The sequence below is a fragment of the Camelus ferus genome, chromosome 21, assembly GCF_009834535.1.
Source record: "Camelus ferus isolate YT-003-E chromosome 21, BCGSAC_Cfer_1.0, whole genome shotgun sequence".
Taxonomy (NCBI): domain Eukaryota; kingdom Metazoa; phylum Chordata; class Mammalia; order Artiodactyla; family Camelidae; genus Camelus; species Camelus ferus.
Genome location: NC_045716.1, coordinates 23,567,820 through 23,585,170, shown reverse-complemented (window position 1 = coordinate 23,585,170; position 17,351 = coordinate 23,567,820). Strand labels below are relative to the sequence as shown.

The 17,351-nt window shown below is 48.2% G+C and overlaps 1 long non-coding RNA gene across 1 annotated transcript; it reads right to left on the bottom strand.

Moving 5' to 3' along the window:
- Positions 1–9,153: 9,153 nt before the first annotated feature.
- LOC116658736 lies at positions 9,154–14,098 on the bottom strand. The gene is made up of 3 exons (XR_004314024.1): positions 14,040–14,098; positions 10,715–10,766; positions 9,154–9,994 (listed from the first exon to the last, which is right to left on the bottom strand). It is a non-coding gene; the product is annotated as an uncharacterized LOC116658736 (long non-coding RNA).
- Positions 14,099–17,351: the final 3,253 nt, after the last annotated feature.

The following is a 17,351-nucleotide window of genomic DNA, read 5'->3' as shown; positions in this document are numbered from 1 at the left end:
AACAGAGAGAAATAACCTGCAAATAAAACACCCTAGGAAAAGCCCAGCTATCACACTGATATAGCAAAAAATGGAAGAGCACTGCCAGCAGTCTGGGAAATGGAGAGCAGAGTCGGCGCCGTAAACCCGTCGTTCCGGCGCAGGCCTTGCTGCTCCGCGTGTCTGTGCTCACGCGCAGGAGCTGTGTGTCACTGCAGCTGTGATCTGCGCGCCTACACTCCGTCACCTGCCTTCTCCACCTAACATCATGTCACGAGCGTTTCTCGATGTTGTACATCGTCTTTATAATTACTTCAAATGATGGTAAAATATTTCATTCATGATGCTACTGCTGAATACTTAGGTTGCTTGTAATTTTTTCCCTTTGCTCATTTTCATGAATTAAGAAATGTAAGATATTTCACCCAGTGCTTGGTAGAATGTACGTACTTAGTCGGTAGATAATTTCTTTCCCATCTCTCTCCTTCATCTATGTCTTTGTATCTGGGCTTTTCCTTAGGATAAAGGTTCCTTAGGGTTCAAAAGTTTAAATAGTTGTGTGGCTTTTCACACACGCTGCTACCATGTAATTTTATTAATTACAATGATGATAATGTAAATAGCTCCACAGTTACACATATCGTCTCACAAAATCCTCTCACATCTCTAAGGGGGTAGCCACGACCTCGTTTTAGATAAGAAAGCAGAGGCCTACAATTGTAAGTAATTTGCCCAGTGTCCATGTTGGTTCTGTTTCCTTTTTTCTCCCCAGGGTCTGGTACAATGCCTGGTGCATGGAATGACTTTCATAAATATTTGCTGAATGAAGTTCACAAATGGGAGTGTCATGATTCAAACCGAGATCTGGTTCACTTCAAAGCCTATGCTTTTTCATAATGCAAAAGAATTTTTAAAAATGTGTATATATGTGTGTGTGTAACTGAATCGCTTTGCTGTAAGCCTGAAACTAACATTGTAAATCAACTACACTTCAATAAAAATTAGAAGTTTTGAAAATGAAAAAATCCCACCAAAGCTTGTGCTTTTTACCTTAAACCTTGCTGATAGCTCTTGACGTTCACTTAGGTGGGAGTAGCGATGCAGGTGTTGCCAAGCCCTTGGACCCAGGCTTGTGACGCACACCCATGCAGGCTCAGGGCAAACGTTCGAGGCTATGATGTGCTGTGGGTGGGAGTTTAGGACCCTAATTATAGTTACCCTAGGACTATGCCTGCTTGACTTTTCCCTGAGGTCACCCAGGCAGACCTAGTCTCGGATTCTGAGGACAAGTGCATGGAGATTGGTCCTAAGTGCTCGGTGTCCATGCTGAACTCAGAGGGCTTGTTGCTGTAGCTGGGTGACTTTGTGCGTTTACAAACACACTGTCCTCATCAGAACCACAGTCTGAAATCCAAGTCCATGAGCTGAGGAGGCAGAGGGACCCCCTGGACTGAATGTCCTGTGGCCCCATCCTTCCTAGTTTCACCCCAAAAAGCACCAGCCCCAAGAGTGTTGAGCACTCATTTCCAAAGGTCATGTCTCCCTGCATCAAGCAGAAATCTGTGTCCCATTTCTGTTGCACAGGAAGTATGTGTTGAGTGTCAGAATGGTTCTTCAGAGAACCTTAAAAATAAAAAGGTCTGGCCACGGATGCTGCCAAGGGCTGGAGACGGCAGTGACCAGGCTGGTCTCAGGACTAAGGCGGGGACCCAACACGGCAGGACTTCCCGTGTGCTGGGAGTGGAAGAGCTGCTTTCAGCTCTGACAGTCTCTGGGAAAGAGTACAGAAAAATACCAGGTTTGAGAGGAGAAACTCAGGAAGTTTCATATTTAACAGAGGGAGGGAGGAGTCACTGAAGGGATCAGAGGCAGTCCCAGAGGTAAGAGATTGTGTAATAAAGGGCCAGGCCTTCCAAGCAGTTCCACTCACACGTACTGAGCAGCTGCTTTGTACATGTGGTCTGGTAAGTCTTGAGAATATAACGATGGATAAGACAGATCTCTGTCTTCCAGAAGATGCCACAGTCCACCTGGGAGACAGAAACGCAAAACAACAGCATCAGTGACAACCAAACACATAAATGTTCTGTTAGTGATATGATCTACCGCCCCCTAAAGGGAGGGCTGAGACGGCAGGGATCTGCACACACTGGAGGAAGTCATGTCTGAACCTCGCACTGAGGAACGGGTGAGGGTTCAGCTGGTAAGAGAAATCAGAAGAGCACACTGGTCGGAGGGAAGAGCAAAGTCCCGAGGTGCACAAGGACGCGGAGTGATCGGCCTCGGGAGGGAGGAGGCGGTTCCGATGGAGGGGACCTCAAAAGTGGCAAAGGCTTGTAAGAGGCAGAGCAGGATGAAGAGACTGCGCCCAGAGTCAGTGGGTAAAATAGGATGTGAATGAGTAGAGGCCCCGTATTCATCCTTTCAAAAGAACACTCATTAAGCACCAATCACGTGCGAGGCCTCCAGAGAAGCCAGATGAATTAAAGAGACAAGGATCTCTAACCTGAGGGAGCTTCCACTAGCGGGGGAGGCAGACAGCGTGCTAATAAACAAAGTCGTTACAGAGGCGGTGGGATCAGGAAGGCAGGAAACGTGACAGAGTGACACGGAACGGCTGTATCTGAAGGGGCCTTCAGGAAGCCAGGCCCCGAAGGCCTCTCCAAGGAGGTAACGTCTAAGCAGAGGCGTAAAGGATGAGAAAGAGCAGCACAGGAAGAGGGAGGCTTCAAAACAAATGGGAAGGGCTTGACCTACAGATGGCCCCCGGCTTACGAAGTTTTGACTTGATGTGAAAGAGATAGGCCTTCGGTAGAAACCACGGTTTGAAATTTGGATTTGCTCTCTTCCCAGACTAGCGATATGGAGTGTGGTGCCCTCATGATGCTGGACAGCGGCCGCTCCCAGTCAGGGAGGTCAACAGCCAACACACAACCGTCCCGTACCCACACCGCCGTTCTGTTTCTCACTTTCGGTACAGTCTTCAGTAAATTGCATGAGATAGTCAACACTTGATTATAAAATAGGTTTTGTGCGGGATGATTTTGCCCAACTGTAGGCTAATGTGAGTGTTCTGAGCACGTTTAAGGTAGGCCCACCTAAGCTCTGATGTTTGGTAGGTGAGGTGAATTAAATGCATTTTTGACTTAATGATATTTTCAGCTTATGTGAGTTCGTGGGGACATAACTCCATCATAAGTCAAAGAGGATCTGTGTTTTGGGGAAGAGAGAAGAGGCCAGTGGGGCTTGAGTGTAGCAAGTGAGGGCCAAGGAGATGGGAGATGAGGTTCAGTGAGTTTGGATTTGATCTTAAAAGCAAAGAACAACCATTGAAGGATTTTAGGCAGAGAGAAAATACTCTTATTTCATGTTTTAAAACATACACGCTGGGTGCTGCACGAGCGTGAACAGGAAAAGCTCAGAGGAGGAGCAGAGAGCCCAGCTGACGGCTTTGCGGTGGTCCAGGCAGAGAAGAGGGTGGCTTGGACTTTGGTGGTGGAAAAGGAGACAGAGACGAGGTGGGCAGCTTCAAAATGTATTTGGTGATTAAACGAAGAGGACTCGATGTGGGGGAGTGAGAGAAAGGGAAGAATTAAGGGACTTTGGGTTTGAAGCAAAGTGAGAGTAGGGTCTTCCTCAGAAGTTGGGTCCTGGATTCTGGGCATCTCTCCAGGCAGGGGACAGGCCCCCGCTGCCCGGCCTGCAGTGGAGAAGCCATGACCTTCATCTTGGCTCTGGGAGATGGGAGGGACGACTGTGTCCCAGTGCCCTGTGAGGCTGGCGGAGGGTCTGGAGGCCAGCTCGCTCTTGGCTTTGGCTTGTGCCCATCTTGCCAAGGAGAAACGGAGGCCACTTTAATTTACTCGTCACTGATTTATTACACACTCGTTGTGTGCCAAGCCCTGTTCTGGGTGCTGGGGACAGAGTGGGGAACAAAAAGTACAAAATCCCTAACTTCATTGAGTTTACATTATATTTGGTTAGAATAACAACAGTTGAAACAGTAAATAAAACCAAGAGCTGCAAGAGTGGGACCAGGCAGGGACGTGGGGCAGGGCGTGCTGGGGCGGGTGGCAGGAGGTGGCCGGGAGCGGAGAGGCGGTCTGTGGGCCGCGCTGCGGAACCTGTGCGGTCTGTCCCAGGAAGTGGCCTTTCTGGGTCTCCTGTAGCCAAAGCGGCGCCGCCCCACCCCCGCAGTCTGTGCCCAGCATCCCATTTGTTTTCGTCCTAGTGCTTGCCACACTCTGTAACGATCTTGTCTATTTATTTGCGTGTTTTTTCTTCTGATAATTCAGACGAATTCTGGTGTCATTCCAAAGGGTGTGAATTTAGGGAGGAGATGAAAGCGGGGGTGGGGCTGTGAAAGCTGAGCCATGAACCAGGGTACAAAGTTCAAGTTCAGAAGGTTCTAGACTTGGACACTGGGCTCAGAGCTAGACAGTCCTGGGCTCAAATTTCAGAGAACCTTTTGACTGGGGAGAAGGGAAACGTAGACTCCTGTGAGAGGGGTGCAGAGAAACAATTTGGGTTGGAGACCCCGATGTCTGGGTGAACGGGGGGGGGTCCTCTCTCCCTTGGTCTGGGCAGGATGCAGGAAGGCAGGATTTCTAACCAGGGTGGCTGTTTACTTAGAGGCTGGCTTGTTCCTGTTCTAGTCTAAGATGCTAGAAGAGTTCAGACAGGGGCTACCCCTGCCCCTGCATCGACCTTATCCCAAGGTCCCACATCCAGCAAGTTTGTGACCGACTTTCCCATAGGAGCCTCAGCTAGGGAGGGGCGCCCTTAACCAGCAACCAAAACTCTGAGCCGGTGTTAATTAGGTCCGGGCAGCTGACAGGTGATTGTATCTCTCCTCCATTAAAGGGGAGTGCAAGGGCCTCCCTGCTGCTGGCTGACCCCCTCCCGCCTCCAGAGAAGCCCGGGGCTGGGGTAGGGCTCGTTCTGGCGGGGATGAACACAAGACCTGGTGCACAGAGCAGAGCCCGGCTGGGCACAGAGGAAGGGGCCCGGGGGGAGCAGAAGAGGAGGCAGGGAGGGGAGGACCCCAGAAAGCTTTGGGCTCTGGGACTTGGTCTCAGCAGGAAAGGAAGGGTCCTTCTTGCTGCTGGTGCCATTGCCACTGCTCCTTCCAGCTGGTCTTACTCCGAGCGTTTTTTCTTACCATTTTCCTCTTGTCGTAAGCAAGATAAACACACACATTCATATAGCCATTGTGTACCACAGGCTTTGGAGGTAAAGAGTGGCTCAGAAGAAAAGAGGTGTCACAGAAAAGCACGAGATTAGAATTGGGGGGGTTAAGATTACAGTTCTTTTTAGTTGACTTGGTTGTGTGATGGTGACCAAGTTATTAAACTGTACTGAGATAGCCACATCTATAAAATGGGTATTTTTATTTAAAATTCACTTTTATTATGAGCATGTGCATCTGCTGTGAAGAACTGAGGTAATCCTCAGGCAATTGTGTGTAAACTGAGGTTCTCTCCCAGTGTACGGCACAGAACTGCCATTAAGCCATGCTCTTATTCGAGTGGACTTTTATAGGAGGAGAACTGGGCAGGGTTAAGAGGGTCTAAACATTTAAAATCCCTCTTGAGGGTACAAACTATTAGGTATAAAATAAGCTGCAAGGATATACTGTACAGCACGGGGAATATAGCCAATATTTTATGATAGCTATGAATGGAGTGTAACCTTTAAAAATTGTTTCACTGTACCGTACACCTGTAACATATGCAATATTTTACATCAATTATACTTCAATAAAAATAAAGAATCAAACAAACACACACAGTGCCCTTTTAATTTAGCTTCTTCCCATATAAAATGAGAGGGGTGCACAGAGGACTGCAAGGGCCCTTCCAGGTTAGAGTGTGACTCCGAGGAGCGAACTGCATTTCTCAGGAGGCTCAGGAGCACATGTCAGGGCCTGGCTGGCCGTTGGCTCAAATGCCAGCTCCACCTCTTATTAGCTGTTTGACTTTAAGCAAGTTTCTTAACGTCTTTGGGTCTCAGTTTCTTCATTTGTAAAATTGGGATAATTGTTTCTCCCTTGCTTTAGGGGTTGGACTGTTGCATGAAATGAAAGAATGCTATAAAGTGCTTGGCCCGGTGCTTGCACGTGGGGAGTGGGGGTGGCTGACGGGCACAGGGAAGGCTGGAGCTTGATTTTCAGGTTCTGCTTTCTCAAAGCCTTCTCTCCTTTAACCCTTCCCCAGAGAGGAAGGCTCCTCTCTCTGCCCCTGGAGGCTCCACCATGGCGGGAGCAGAGGGGCCGAGGTGGCCCCTCCTCATTAGGGTCAAGGAATGACAGACTGTGGGAAAGAAGGCCTTTATACCTTAGCTCGTCTCACCCCTCATTTTACAAATGAGGGATCTGATGAGGCCCAGAGAGGTAGACGCCCAAATGAAGTTGCACAGCAAATTAACGGGAAAGCCTGGATCGGGACCCATCCATTCAAGCTTTACGATTTATCCTTGAGGGATCCCACTTGTTGCTGTTGGAGAGCCCCAGTCTACCTGGCCCGGGGAGTTTGTCACCGGGAAGGGCCGTAGGTGGGGCGGCCTGGTCCTTCCCAAAGTCCACGGGCTCCCCCTGCTGGGCACGAGCTGAGGGTGGCCGCCTCGCCGGCTCCTGGACGCCTCTGGGGAGCGCTGGCCCGACGCCGTTGGCTGGATGCCCTGACCAAGCCATCCTGACATGTTTTCAGAGATTCAGTATTCCAGTGGACCATTTGAAAGAGATTTAAATAACAAAAAAATCCCTTTTATATTTACCCGCGTGATTTCCGTTGCAGGTGCTCTTCTGGCCTTTGGGTAGCTCAGATTCTAACGTCACCCTCCTCCTGCCTGCAGGGCTGCCTTTCTCGTACTTCCTGTTTGCGGGTGATGGATTCTTTCAGCATTTGGATGTTTTTAAAGTTACTTAATTCTTATTCATTTTTGACAGATGTTTTTCTACAGGGTATGAGGTTCTAGACTGAAAGTTAGTCTTTTAGTAACTGATGGCTGCTGCGCCCCCGCCTTCTGGCTTGGCTTGTTTCTGCCGAGCAGTCTGAGATCACTGTTCTCTTTCTTCCTTTGGAAAGAATTTATTTTTCCCTGGTGTGGCTGCTTTTAAGACTTTTTTCTCCTTCATCACTGGTTTTAAGTAATTTGGTTATGAAATGCTTTGGTGTATTTTTATTCATGTTTCTTGTGCTTGGGGTTCATTGAGATCCTTAAGTGTACAGTTTTCAAAAATCAAATTTGGAAAAGTTTTGGTCATTATTCAACCATTTGCCCCCACCTCACCCCACACATCCTGCTGCCAGAGAAGCTGGAGCCCCTGGCTGGACAAGCCCTGATGTGCCCAAGGTGTACGCGCTCTGGAGACCCCAGGGGGTGCCAAGCCCATCACAGCAGTGGCCCCACCAGGGGGCCGCCTCACACCGGTGAGGTGTGGTCAAGGCACCAAGTGATGAAGCTGAAACTGTAGGGCCAGGAGGGGAACAGAACTTAAAGGCAGAAATGTGATGGGGAAAAGAGAGAGAGAGAGCAGGGAGGGAAGGAAGGAAGGAAGGAAGGAAGGAAGGAAGGAAGGAAGGAAGAAAGAAAGAAAGAAAGAAAGAAAGAAAGAAAGAAAGAAAGAAAGAAAGAGAAAGAAAAAGAAAAGCAAGCTAGGGTCTGTAGTGAAGTTGAGAAGAGTTGAAGGGGTGAAATTAATTCGGACCATATGAAATTGTTGTTTTGTAGGTTAAAATGGTGGATTACGAGTAATTTTATCTTTTTAATCTAATAGTAGCTCACTGAAGGGAGGAAATAAATCTTCAATATTCACCATGAAACGCACATGGGTCTAAATGAGAAACACTGATTTTAGCCCCTGTAATGTCCACTTGTTCCCGACTATGTATTCAGAAAGCCCCTGTTAAAATCCACACATGTTAGCTGGGAGGAGCAAATATTACCTAAAAACTTCCTGGCACAATTGGTTTTATCAAGCCAGCTTGTCGCTTACCCAGGACAGTGGTTGTATCATATTTGATTGGACGGAGCCTGGGAAGGGGGAGCTGCTGGGCAGCCCGTGGGCAGGAGCGGGGCCTGGGTAGAGGGCATGGAGAGAGAGGAGCCCAAGGTCTGGGGCCCAGAGAACCTTGGCTGACTTAGTGGGCCCACAGCCACCTTGCACGCCCGAGTCCCTGGGTAGCTAGGATTCCTTGGTGCTCTGGCACCCTCTGCAGGGCAGGTCCTGAATTGCACACTATGTCTCCGGAAGATGGAGCTCAAGACGGAAGCCAGAGGGAAATAGTTTTATGACATGCACGCTATGTGTAAGCAGTGTGCTGGGCACTCAAGATAACCTCGAGCAGTAGCCATTATTATCCCTGTTCGACAGAGGTGTAAACTGGGGTTCAGACAAATGATGTGACGTGTCCAAGATCCTAACTCAATGGTGGAAGAGCTGGGATTAAATCCAGGTTTGCCCCTCTCCAAAAGACAAAGGTTGACTGTGGGCACCTCCAGGGTAAGGAACAACCTCTATTGAGTTCCCCGAGCATAGTGGGGTGCAATTAGTGCCAACCCCAAAGACACAGGGTCCTGCTTAAACCCACAGCCTTTGACACTCCTCCCCAGGGCCAAATCACAGCAAGTTTAAGGCCCTCTGCACAGGGACTGAAACTAGGGCCCAGGTATGTGTCTGGGCAGCCTTTCACCCCTCCTTGATGAATGCCCTTTTTTTTTTGTTTTTACTTTTTTTTTCTTTTCGAGGGGAAGGTAAATAGGTTGGTTTGTTTGCTTGTTTATATGGAGGCACTAGGGAGTGAACCCAGGACCTTGTGCATGCTAAGCAGGCACTCTCCCACTGAGCGACACCCTCCCCGCTCCTTCTGCTGGATGCTCTTGACAGTCACTTGGAAAGCAGTCAGCCATGGTGCTGTGCTTCCCCACCTCCTGGCCCTTTCTTATAAGGGATCACCTTTCATCTTAAGACCAGCTCTCCCTGTTTGACAGATGAGGAGACCTGATTCTCAGAGATGGAAGGGCATTCATGTGTGCATCCATTCATTCATGAAAGTATTCATTGAGCCTCTACTATGTCCCAGTCAATGTTATTGGCACCAAGGATACAACAGTGAACGGAACAGATAAAAGTGGAAGGTGGAAAAGTGAGGGGCAGGGGAGTGTAGGCAGGAAACAATAAACCTGGTAAGTAGGTAAAATACATAAAATGTTGGAAGGTGATAACGGCTATTAAAATAGAGCAGAATTAGGAAGATTGGCAATGCCTGCGCAGGGACGGAGAGGGAGCTGCAATTTAAATGGACTGACTGGTCAGATCTGCTTTATTAGGAAGCCCACTTTTGCACAAATACTTGAATGAGTTTAAGGAGTGAGCCAAGGAGACATCTTGGGTAAGAACACTCCAGGCAGAGAGGGAAGAGCCAGTGCCCGAGCCCTGAGATGAGCGTGTGCGTGACCCACGCGAGATACAGCGAGGAGGCCGGCGTGGCTGGGAGGGAGTGACAGGGGGAGAGTAGCGGGGACCCGACGGCACCGTTTATTGAGGAGCTGCTGTAGGCTGGGCGTCGCAGGCGCTTCCACAACCCAGCCTCGTCAGCGCCTCCGGGAGGCTGTTACGGACCCACTTCAAAGTTGAGAAACGGCGCTTGCGTGAGAGCGGGTGGCCGGTCCGCGGTTCCAGGGCTAACGAGTCCGGGGCCTGGCCCCAGAGCCCTGTTCTCTCCTCAGCCCCCCCTTGCTTTTCTTTACGTGTGTTTCTTTTGTGGGTGGGCGGCCCCCCGTTCTAGGCCAGCCTCCCCTGGGGGGGGGTATCGGGGGGGGGGCGCTCAGGGGTCACGGGGAGCCCCCAGGAGTGCCGGCGCTGAGTGCCGATCCGGTCTTCTCTCCACATCTAGGCGGCTTCCTTGTGCCCCTAGTTTTAGGTGCAGCGTCCTCACTATTCTGAAATTCGTGACTGTTTTTAGTTCTCTCTTTTCGTGGCATTCAGTAGAAACGGTAGATAATCTTTTATTTTCTGAAAGAGAAAGCACAGAAGTTACATTCTTCTGTGAAATAAAAGCAAATACGGTGCTTTGTTCACCACGGCTGTTTCTCCTCATTTCTCTGGGTAGCGGGTACAGAACAGCTCAGGGTATATGCTGTGATGGGGGGGGGTAAGTGGGGGTGGGTCGGGGGGTGTAAGGGTCGGGGCAGGGGTGGCCCCGGCCAGCTTCTGTATTTGGCTCCTGGGGTGGGAGGTACTTCGAAAGGGGTCTGACCAGGCTCGTCCGCAAGCTGCAGGGAAGGGCGGGCGCCACCTGCTGGTTGTCTGTGCAAACTACCTCTTCACCCACTGAATCTTCACTTTTTTTTTTTCCAGGTCAACCTGAAAATGGCACAGTAAATCTTCCTAGATGTGACTCTACCAAATTAATTCTTCCCTTTTAGCCTTCTCGGAGCACTCTGTGTACTGGCACCTTTATGATGGCATCATGCTAATGTCCCTTTGCCGTGGCTCGTGCTGGTGTGTGTGTTAGGAACAGTATTCCCTACGTCTAAGATGTCCTTCACCTCCTGTCAGACTATCACAACTTCAGAAATCACCTGCTCCCAGAAACCATCCCTTACTGTACCCCCACCCCCACCGCGTCCCAGTCCTCTGTGACTCCTGTGCCACTTCAATAGACTGTGTGGTTATTGAGTCTGTCTCCCCCGTGTGTGAACCACGTGAGGACAGGGAATTAGCATCCTTTACCTCTGATTCCGGATGACAGCACAGGCCTGGGACATGCTGAGGTGCTCAATAACTGTTGAAAGAAAGAAAGAAAGGATGAATGAACAACAGACTGCAGTAAATAGGAAACAGACCTTTCATCTGTGTTATGTGTGGAGTTTACACAAATGTAAGAAGAATGTTCTCTTGGTGGGAGTGTTTCAAAGAGCTTACTGCATTTAAAAACTTTTTATTCTAAATATTGAAGCTGGCAACTCAAGAACATCTCTTCTTAAGACTTTTAGGGGTTAAAAGTCACACTTGATTACCACTTGCTAAGGCTTTGACTTTTAAACAGAGACAGACTGCGTGAATTTTAGGTCTTGCTGAACCTTGCTCATCCCTTAATCTGGCCACACAGATTCCTTACGGGGTCTTATCTAATTGTTGGAAAAAAAAAGATTTTGTCGCAACAGCACTTATCACACTTTAGTGTGATTGTGTGGCTGCATGCAGTCTCCCACAAATAGTTTAAAAGGGCATAGTGACCACGAGGGGGAAATGGTTGGAGGTGAGCTGCAAAGCCAGCCTGGAGCCAGCTGCGGATGGCCATGCATCCCTCGCTAAAGGAGGACTTGCTCTTGTGCAGGGGTGCCCTCTAGTGGAGAATCAGCAAATTAAAAACAAGTTTCTACTTTGTGGATAACTGTCCTAACAGCAATTGAGTATCCTTTCCCCGTTAACTTTTTTATATTGAGGTATAACTTTAAAAAATCGCAGATGACATACATCCTGAGTGTGGAACTCAATGCATTTATTTCATATGTATACACCTGTGTAATCACAGTCTAGATCAGGATAAAGAACATTTCCAGCACCTCAAAAAGCTGCCTCATTCTTCCTCTCATTCAGTACGAAGAGTAACCCCGGTTCTGAACTCTATCCCCACAGATTACTTTTGCTCATTCTTGAAATCCATATAAATGGAAATAGATGGAATAATACTGTCTGTATTATTTTGTACCTTACTTGTTTCACTCAACATTGTATCTGTGAGGCTCTTCTATATTGTTGAGTTTGGTTTTTTATAGCCTATGGAACATGCTTTATGAATATACCACATACATATTTAAATCCATCTGTATTCATTTTCTGTTGCACTATTTACAATGTACAAGACATGGAAGCAACCTAAATGGACTTCTGTTTTAATGTGTGAATGTCAAAGGGCTCGGTTCACTTAGCCTTCCCCGCGCCTAACAAGGCTCTAAGGATCGGAGCAGGTGGCTGTATGTTTCCTTCATCTAAAATGAAGGAAGCCAGGGCATTCCTTCACACAGGTCCTCTTCCAAATAACTATCTCAGCAGCAAAGCCTGAGCACAAATTTATAGATTAACATTATACTTTATTGTAAGGGCATTAAAAAAATAATGTCCAAATGAATGTCTTTTTACATAAAAAAATCTTTCTGTTGTAGACTCTTAAAAGACGATTCATTAAAAGGACATTTTGAACATATAATAATAGGAAGATTCTCCCTGATGTATCAGTATACCCCTAATTTATTTATTTCAGTACTGACCACATTTTACACATTTTTTAATTAAAACAAATCATACAGGTATTTTTAAAAAGGTTGTATTTAGTTCCTTAAGAGTTTTAAGCTTTTTTTCTTTTATTGAAGTACAGTTGACTTACAATATTATATTAGTTTCAGGTATATAACAGTGATTTGGTATTTTTATAGGTTATACTCCATTTAAAGTCATTATAAACTATTGGCTATATTCCTTGCGCCGGACATCACATCTTTGTAACTTGTTTATTTTATCCCAAGTAGTTCGTGCCTCTTAATGCCCTTCACCTATCTTGCTTTTGCTCCCACCCCTTTCCCCATGAGTAACTAGTTTGTTCTCTGTATCTGAGTCTGTTTCTGTTTCATTATATTCATTCATTTTATTTTAAACATGAACTTATTTTCATTCGCTAGATTGATTTTGCCCTTATTCACTCAAAGTTATGAACCCAGCCATTCATTCAGAGAGAAGGAGTAGAATTTGGTAAATAGAGTGAAAACATGAATTAAAAACAGAAACCACAGGACCGGAGAGGGCTGGTGGATAAAAATATTTATTGTGGCCGAGCAGCACATTCCGAGCCATCACATCCAAACGTCAGGAGAGCGAGTTTGAGCCCAGCCCCAGGGTGGCTGTCCTGCAGTACAGCGCCGGGGCGGCCTTATTCCCCAGGTGAGAGCTCATCAAGGGATGGAAGAGACTGAGGGATGAGCAGCACAGGGCTGGTGCCCATCCTCGGCCAGCTGGTCACTAGGCTGATGCTGGGAGCCCAGGTGGGAAGCAGCCCCAAAGCTCTGGCAACAGCTCAAGCTCTGATGTCACAGTCAGCTGAGGCCACAGCAGCCCTGGGGCTAGGCCCACAGCAGGAAGAGACTGGAGCAGGGCATCTTGGGAGGGCCCCTAGGGGGACACTTTGGGGGGCACTTGGTGGTGGGCACTTTAAAAGGAGGCCAGCAAGCCTGCTGGGTTTGCTGGCAGGACATCTGGGTGGGAGTTCCGTCAACCTAAAACCCAATACAGATGCTTTAAGGGCTTCTGAAATCTTAGACCATCGCTTCCGCCTTTGGAATCTTCCCATAGGCTGTTGATATGGGGAGGTAATCAGAAGTACACACGCACACACACACACGCACACACACACACAGAGTCAACACAAAGCCTCCATCTCACTCATTAAAAATGAACGTTTCTCTAAGATATGGCACAATTCTTGTCAAACAGAAGGCGTCCAATAAATATAGGTGGAACACAGAAATGAAAGGGATTTTCAGCCCCGCCCCCAGTTCTGCACACTTTATCTTCCAGAGTCTAGAAGGGCACCAGGTAATCCGTAGGAGCTCCACAAGTAACTGCTGAGTAAGTGAAAAATATCTGAATGTATTAATGAATGAGGAAAGAGCGGGAGGCCGGCAACTATACTCAAGTAGAGGAAAGGACACCAGATGGCATTTCGTGGTAACACTGGCGGTCACCATCTTCTCCGTGTCCTTCAGTCACCCTCTCTAAGCATCCAGGAATGTGTCTGTGAGAGGTACATGGCCTGGGATCCACCCTCCCCAGCCAGCTGTCTCAGTCGCCAGAGGCCAGACATTGGCAAGAATTGAGGCCGGCCAATCACTCACCATCCAATTTTAGGACGTAAAATTCCCAGGCGGCTCTTACTAGATCCAAGGCAAAAATCTCTCCTACCCCCTCCCTTTCCTTCCCCCCGTGATCTCCAACAGTCCCCCCCCCCCGCCCCCGCCACTTTACAATCGTGCTCTCTCTAGGTCCCAAGAGACCCACTCACCTGGTCAGACCCAGACGTGGACCGGTCAGTCCCTGAGGTTCCGGGCATGTGAGGAGCGGCGTCGGAAATGTGTTTTATAGGCCTCACCTGACCAGGCTCCAGGTGACGCTGGCCCTGGGAGGAGCAGGAAGTGGCTCCTCCCACACTGGGGCACCTGCAGGGTAATTTTTGACATTCCGCGCCCTGACTTTTCAATCTGTCCTTCCCGGGGAGATCCCAAATTACTCTTCTGAAGCTGGAGACCTAACCCCACCAAATTATTTTCTTTCCTGGGCTGGGACTCCGTGAAGCAGCAGGGGGATTCCTAGACCCTGGGGGGAGAATCTGGTTTCTCAAAACACTATCTAAATAAATATCTTCCCTCTCTTCTCAATTCAGCCCATGATCCAGCTTCCCTGGTCCTTAAGAAAATGCCTCTTTAAACTCATGGGCCAGCTGCCAGCTTTGAGCCCCGCCCGGCTGCTTCCAGACTGGTTGCTTTGACTATCTCTCCTCTCACCTCTCTCTCCTCTCTCTCCTCCCCCTCTCCCCACATCCCATCCCTCTCCAGATGGAGAAAACATGGGGGTCGAGGTTAGAATAATTTAGAAATTACTGCCTGGTCTAACTTACTTGCTGGGTAGTGGTGACCTTGTGACCCTCTGGATCTCAGGAAGGGCAAAGGGCAGAGGGAAGCGGAGGAGGCTGTGATGGAGGGGAAGTCCCTTCTGCACAGGGACAGTTCATTGAAAGCGTCTCCAGTCCTGAGGGAGAGGGGATGGAGATGGCCAGTCAAACAGATGCATGCCTTGACTGTCACCAGTGGAGCTGCCGCCTGGAAGTGGGATGAATAATCCGGTTGAGAAGATAGCAGGAAACAGAAGTCTTAGGCCCTATTCCCTACTTGGAAGGAAGAGACCGCTTCCAAGCTCCCCTGACTCCCATGGAGGTGACAGGGATCCAGAAGCTCCCATCTGTCCTGCGGAGAAGGAAGGAGCTCCCTGGGGGTGTGGGGAAGTGGGAGGTGGGAGGGTAACCCCGTGGGGATGAACGGGGGTCCGTGCCTCTGCAGCTGAAAGCAGCAGGGTGGGCTGCTGGGGACAGGATATCCGGGAGCCACAGCCGGGGCGCAGGGAGATCCCCAGCTCCGGTAACATCTAAAGTGAGCCGGAGGCAGCCAGGGGGACCACTGGGCCTGCCCAGGCCGGGAGGGTGGAGCGCAAGTTCACTGACCACAGATTTCTTCGGCCCCAGCCCAAGAACCCTGTCAGTGCAGCCATCCTACAGTAGGGGGCAGCAAAACCCCAAAATCCGACAGTAGAATGCCAGGCTTCCTCCTGTGTGAGGCTTCCCGGCCCCATCAGCCTCCCTGCTCCTGAACCCAGAGGCCACCACGGGCAGGACAAGGGAAAGAGAGGGGCAAAGAGGTTAGTTGGGAGGTGACGTTTACTTTGACTGAATAACTTCCTAAAATGAGATTTTCGTAAAGGTGATAGAAGTAGATACATCTCACCAGTAGTTTGAAGGATGTTTTCTCCTTTAGCCCACCCCAAGTGGGCCAGCTGCACAAGAAATGGCATTATATTAATTTCAATTAAAGGAGCTCCTAGTTCTTTACATGTTTCAGTACGTGTACAGACGTAGCTACCATACCGCGTTTCATGCAAAGCCTCGTCTCCCTGCATCCCGCTCTCCTGGAGACAACCCAGAAGTGTACACCTCTCCACTTCTGCCTGACCTCCTGCCTTCTTTGGTCTTTCCCGTGTCCCACCCACTCTGGGTCTCTGGGGCAGGCGTGGAAGGAAGTTTCGCATGTGTGTCACTTGTCCTTGACATGACCCTTCTGATGCTCATCGCTCTCACCTGCCCCTTGGCCCACTTACCTGTGTCTCACTCACCCATCAAGGGCTGGCTCAGCCCTACCCCTCCCAGAAGACTTCCTGACTGCTGCCCTGTGCCGCTCCGCCCAGTCCCCAACCGGCCCCCAGAGCACTGTCCTCCCGATGCGCTCCACAGTCTTCGCCACCACTTGGCATCGTTCTTGTGTAGCACAATGTACTCAGTCTAATGGAATAGTTATTCTTTGGTGTAGTCGCACATACTACATAAAATGGAATGTTAAAGCAATTGTTTATCGGAGTTAGAAACCAGAAGACTTTGTAACTGGGCCCTCCCAGAACCCCACAGAGATCCTAGGAGCTCCTAAAAAATTAAGATGTAGCTCACATACCATAAAATTCGCCCTTTTAAAATGTGCCACTCAATGATGTTTAGTATATTTATCAGGGTTTCCAACTATCACAACTGTCTGATTCCAGAGCACTTTACCACTCTCAGAAGAAACCTGCTAGCAATTGCTCCCCACCCACCCACCCCTGTGCCTGCACTCCAACTCCCAGCCCCTGTCCCCGGGCAACCACTAAGCTGCTTTTTGTATGCAAAGATTTGCCTATCTAGGAATTTGCATAAATCGTATCATACAATACGCAGTCTTTCCCGGCTGGATTCTTTTACTTAGCAGAATGTTTTCACGTTTCACTCAAGTTGGCTGAAAAATATTTCATTGTAAGAGCACACCACATTTTGTGTATTCATGAATAGCCACTTTTTGGCTATAAATAATGATGCCATGAACATTCATTTACAAGTTTTTATGTGAAAATATGTTTTTAGTTCTTTCAGGTATATACCCAGGGGTGAAATTGCTGGGTAAAGAAAAAAGTTTTACATTTTGTGGAATGTGCAAACTGTTTTAAAAATGGCTGCACCATTTTACATCCCTACTAGTGATAGATGAGGGTTTTAATTTCTCCAGTTTTTTCCAACTTTTAAAAATCTTTTTGACTGTAGCCATTTTAGGGACTGTGAAGTGTAGGACCTACAGTGGTTTTGATTTGCATTTTCCTAATTAGTTATGCCCTTGAGTATCTTTCATGCGTAGATCTTTGGAGAAATGCCTATTTGAATCCTTTGCCCATTTTAAAATCAGGTTATTTTCCTTTTTCTTGTTGAGTTGTAAGTATTCTTTACGGATCCCGGACATCAGGTGTGCGCTGCACAAACATTTCACCCCCTTCTGTAGTTTCTTTTCGCTTTCCTAATAGTGTCCTTTGAAGCACAGGGGATTTAAATTTTGATGGAATTCAGTTTATCTATTTTCCCTTTTGTTGCTTGTACTTTTGGTGTCATATCTAAAAACCACTGCCAAATCCGAGGTCATGAAGATTCACCCCTAACTTAGCTTTTAAGGGTTTTATAGTTTTCTCTCTTACATCTAGGTCTTTGATCCATTTTGAGTTAAATTTTGTGTATGTTCGAAGGATTCATACTTCC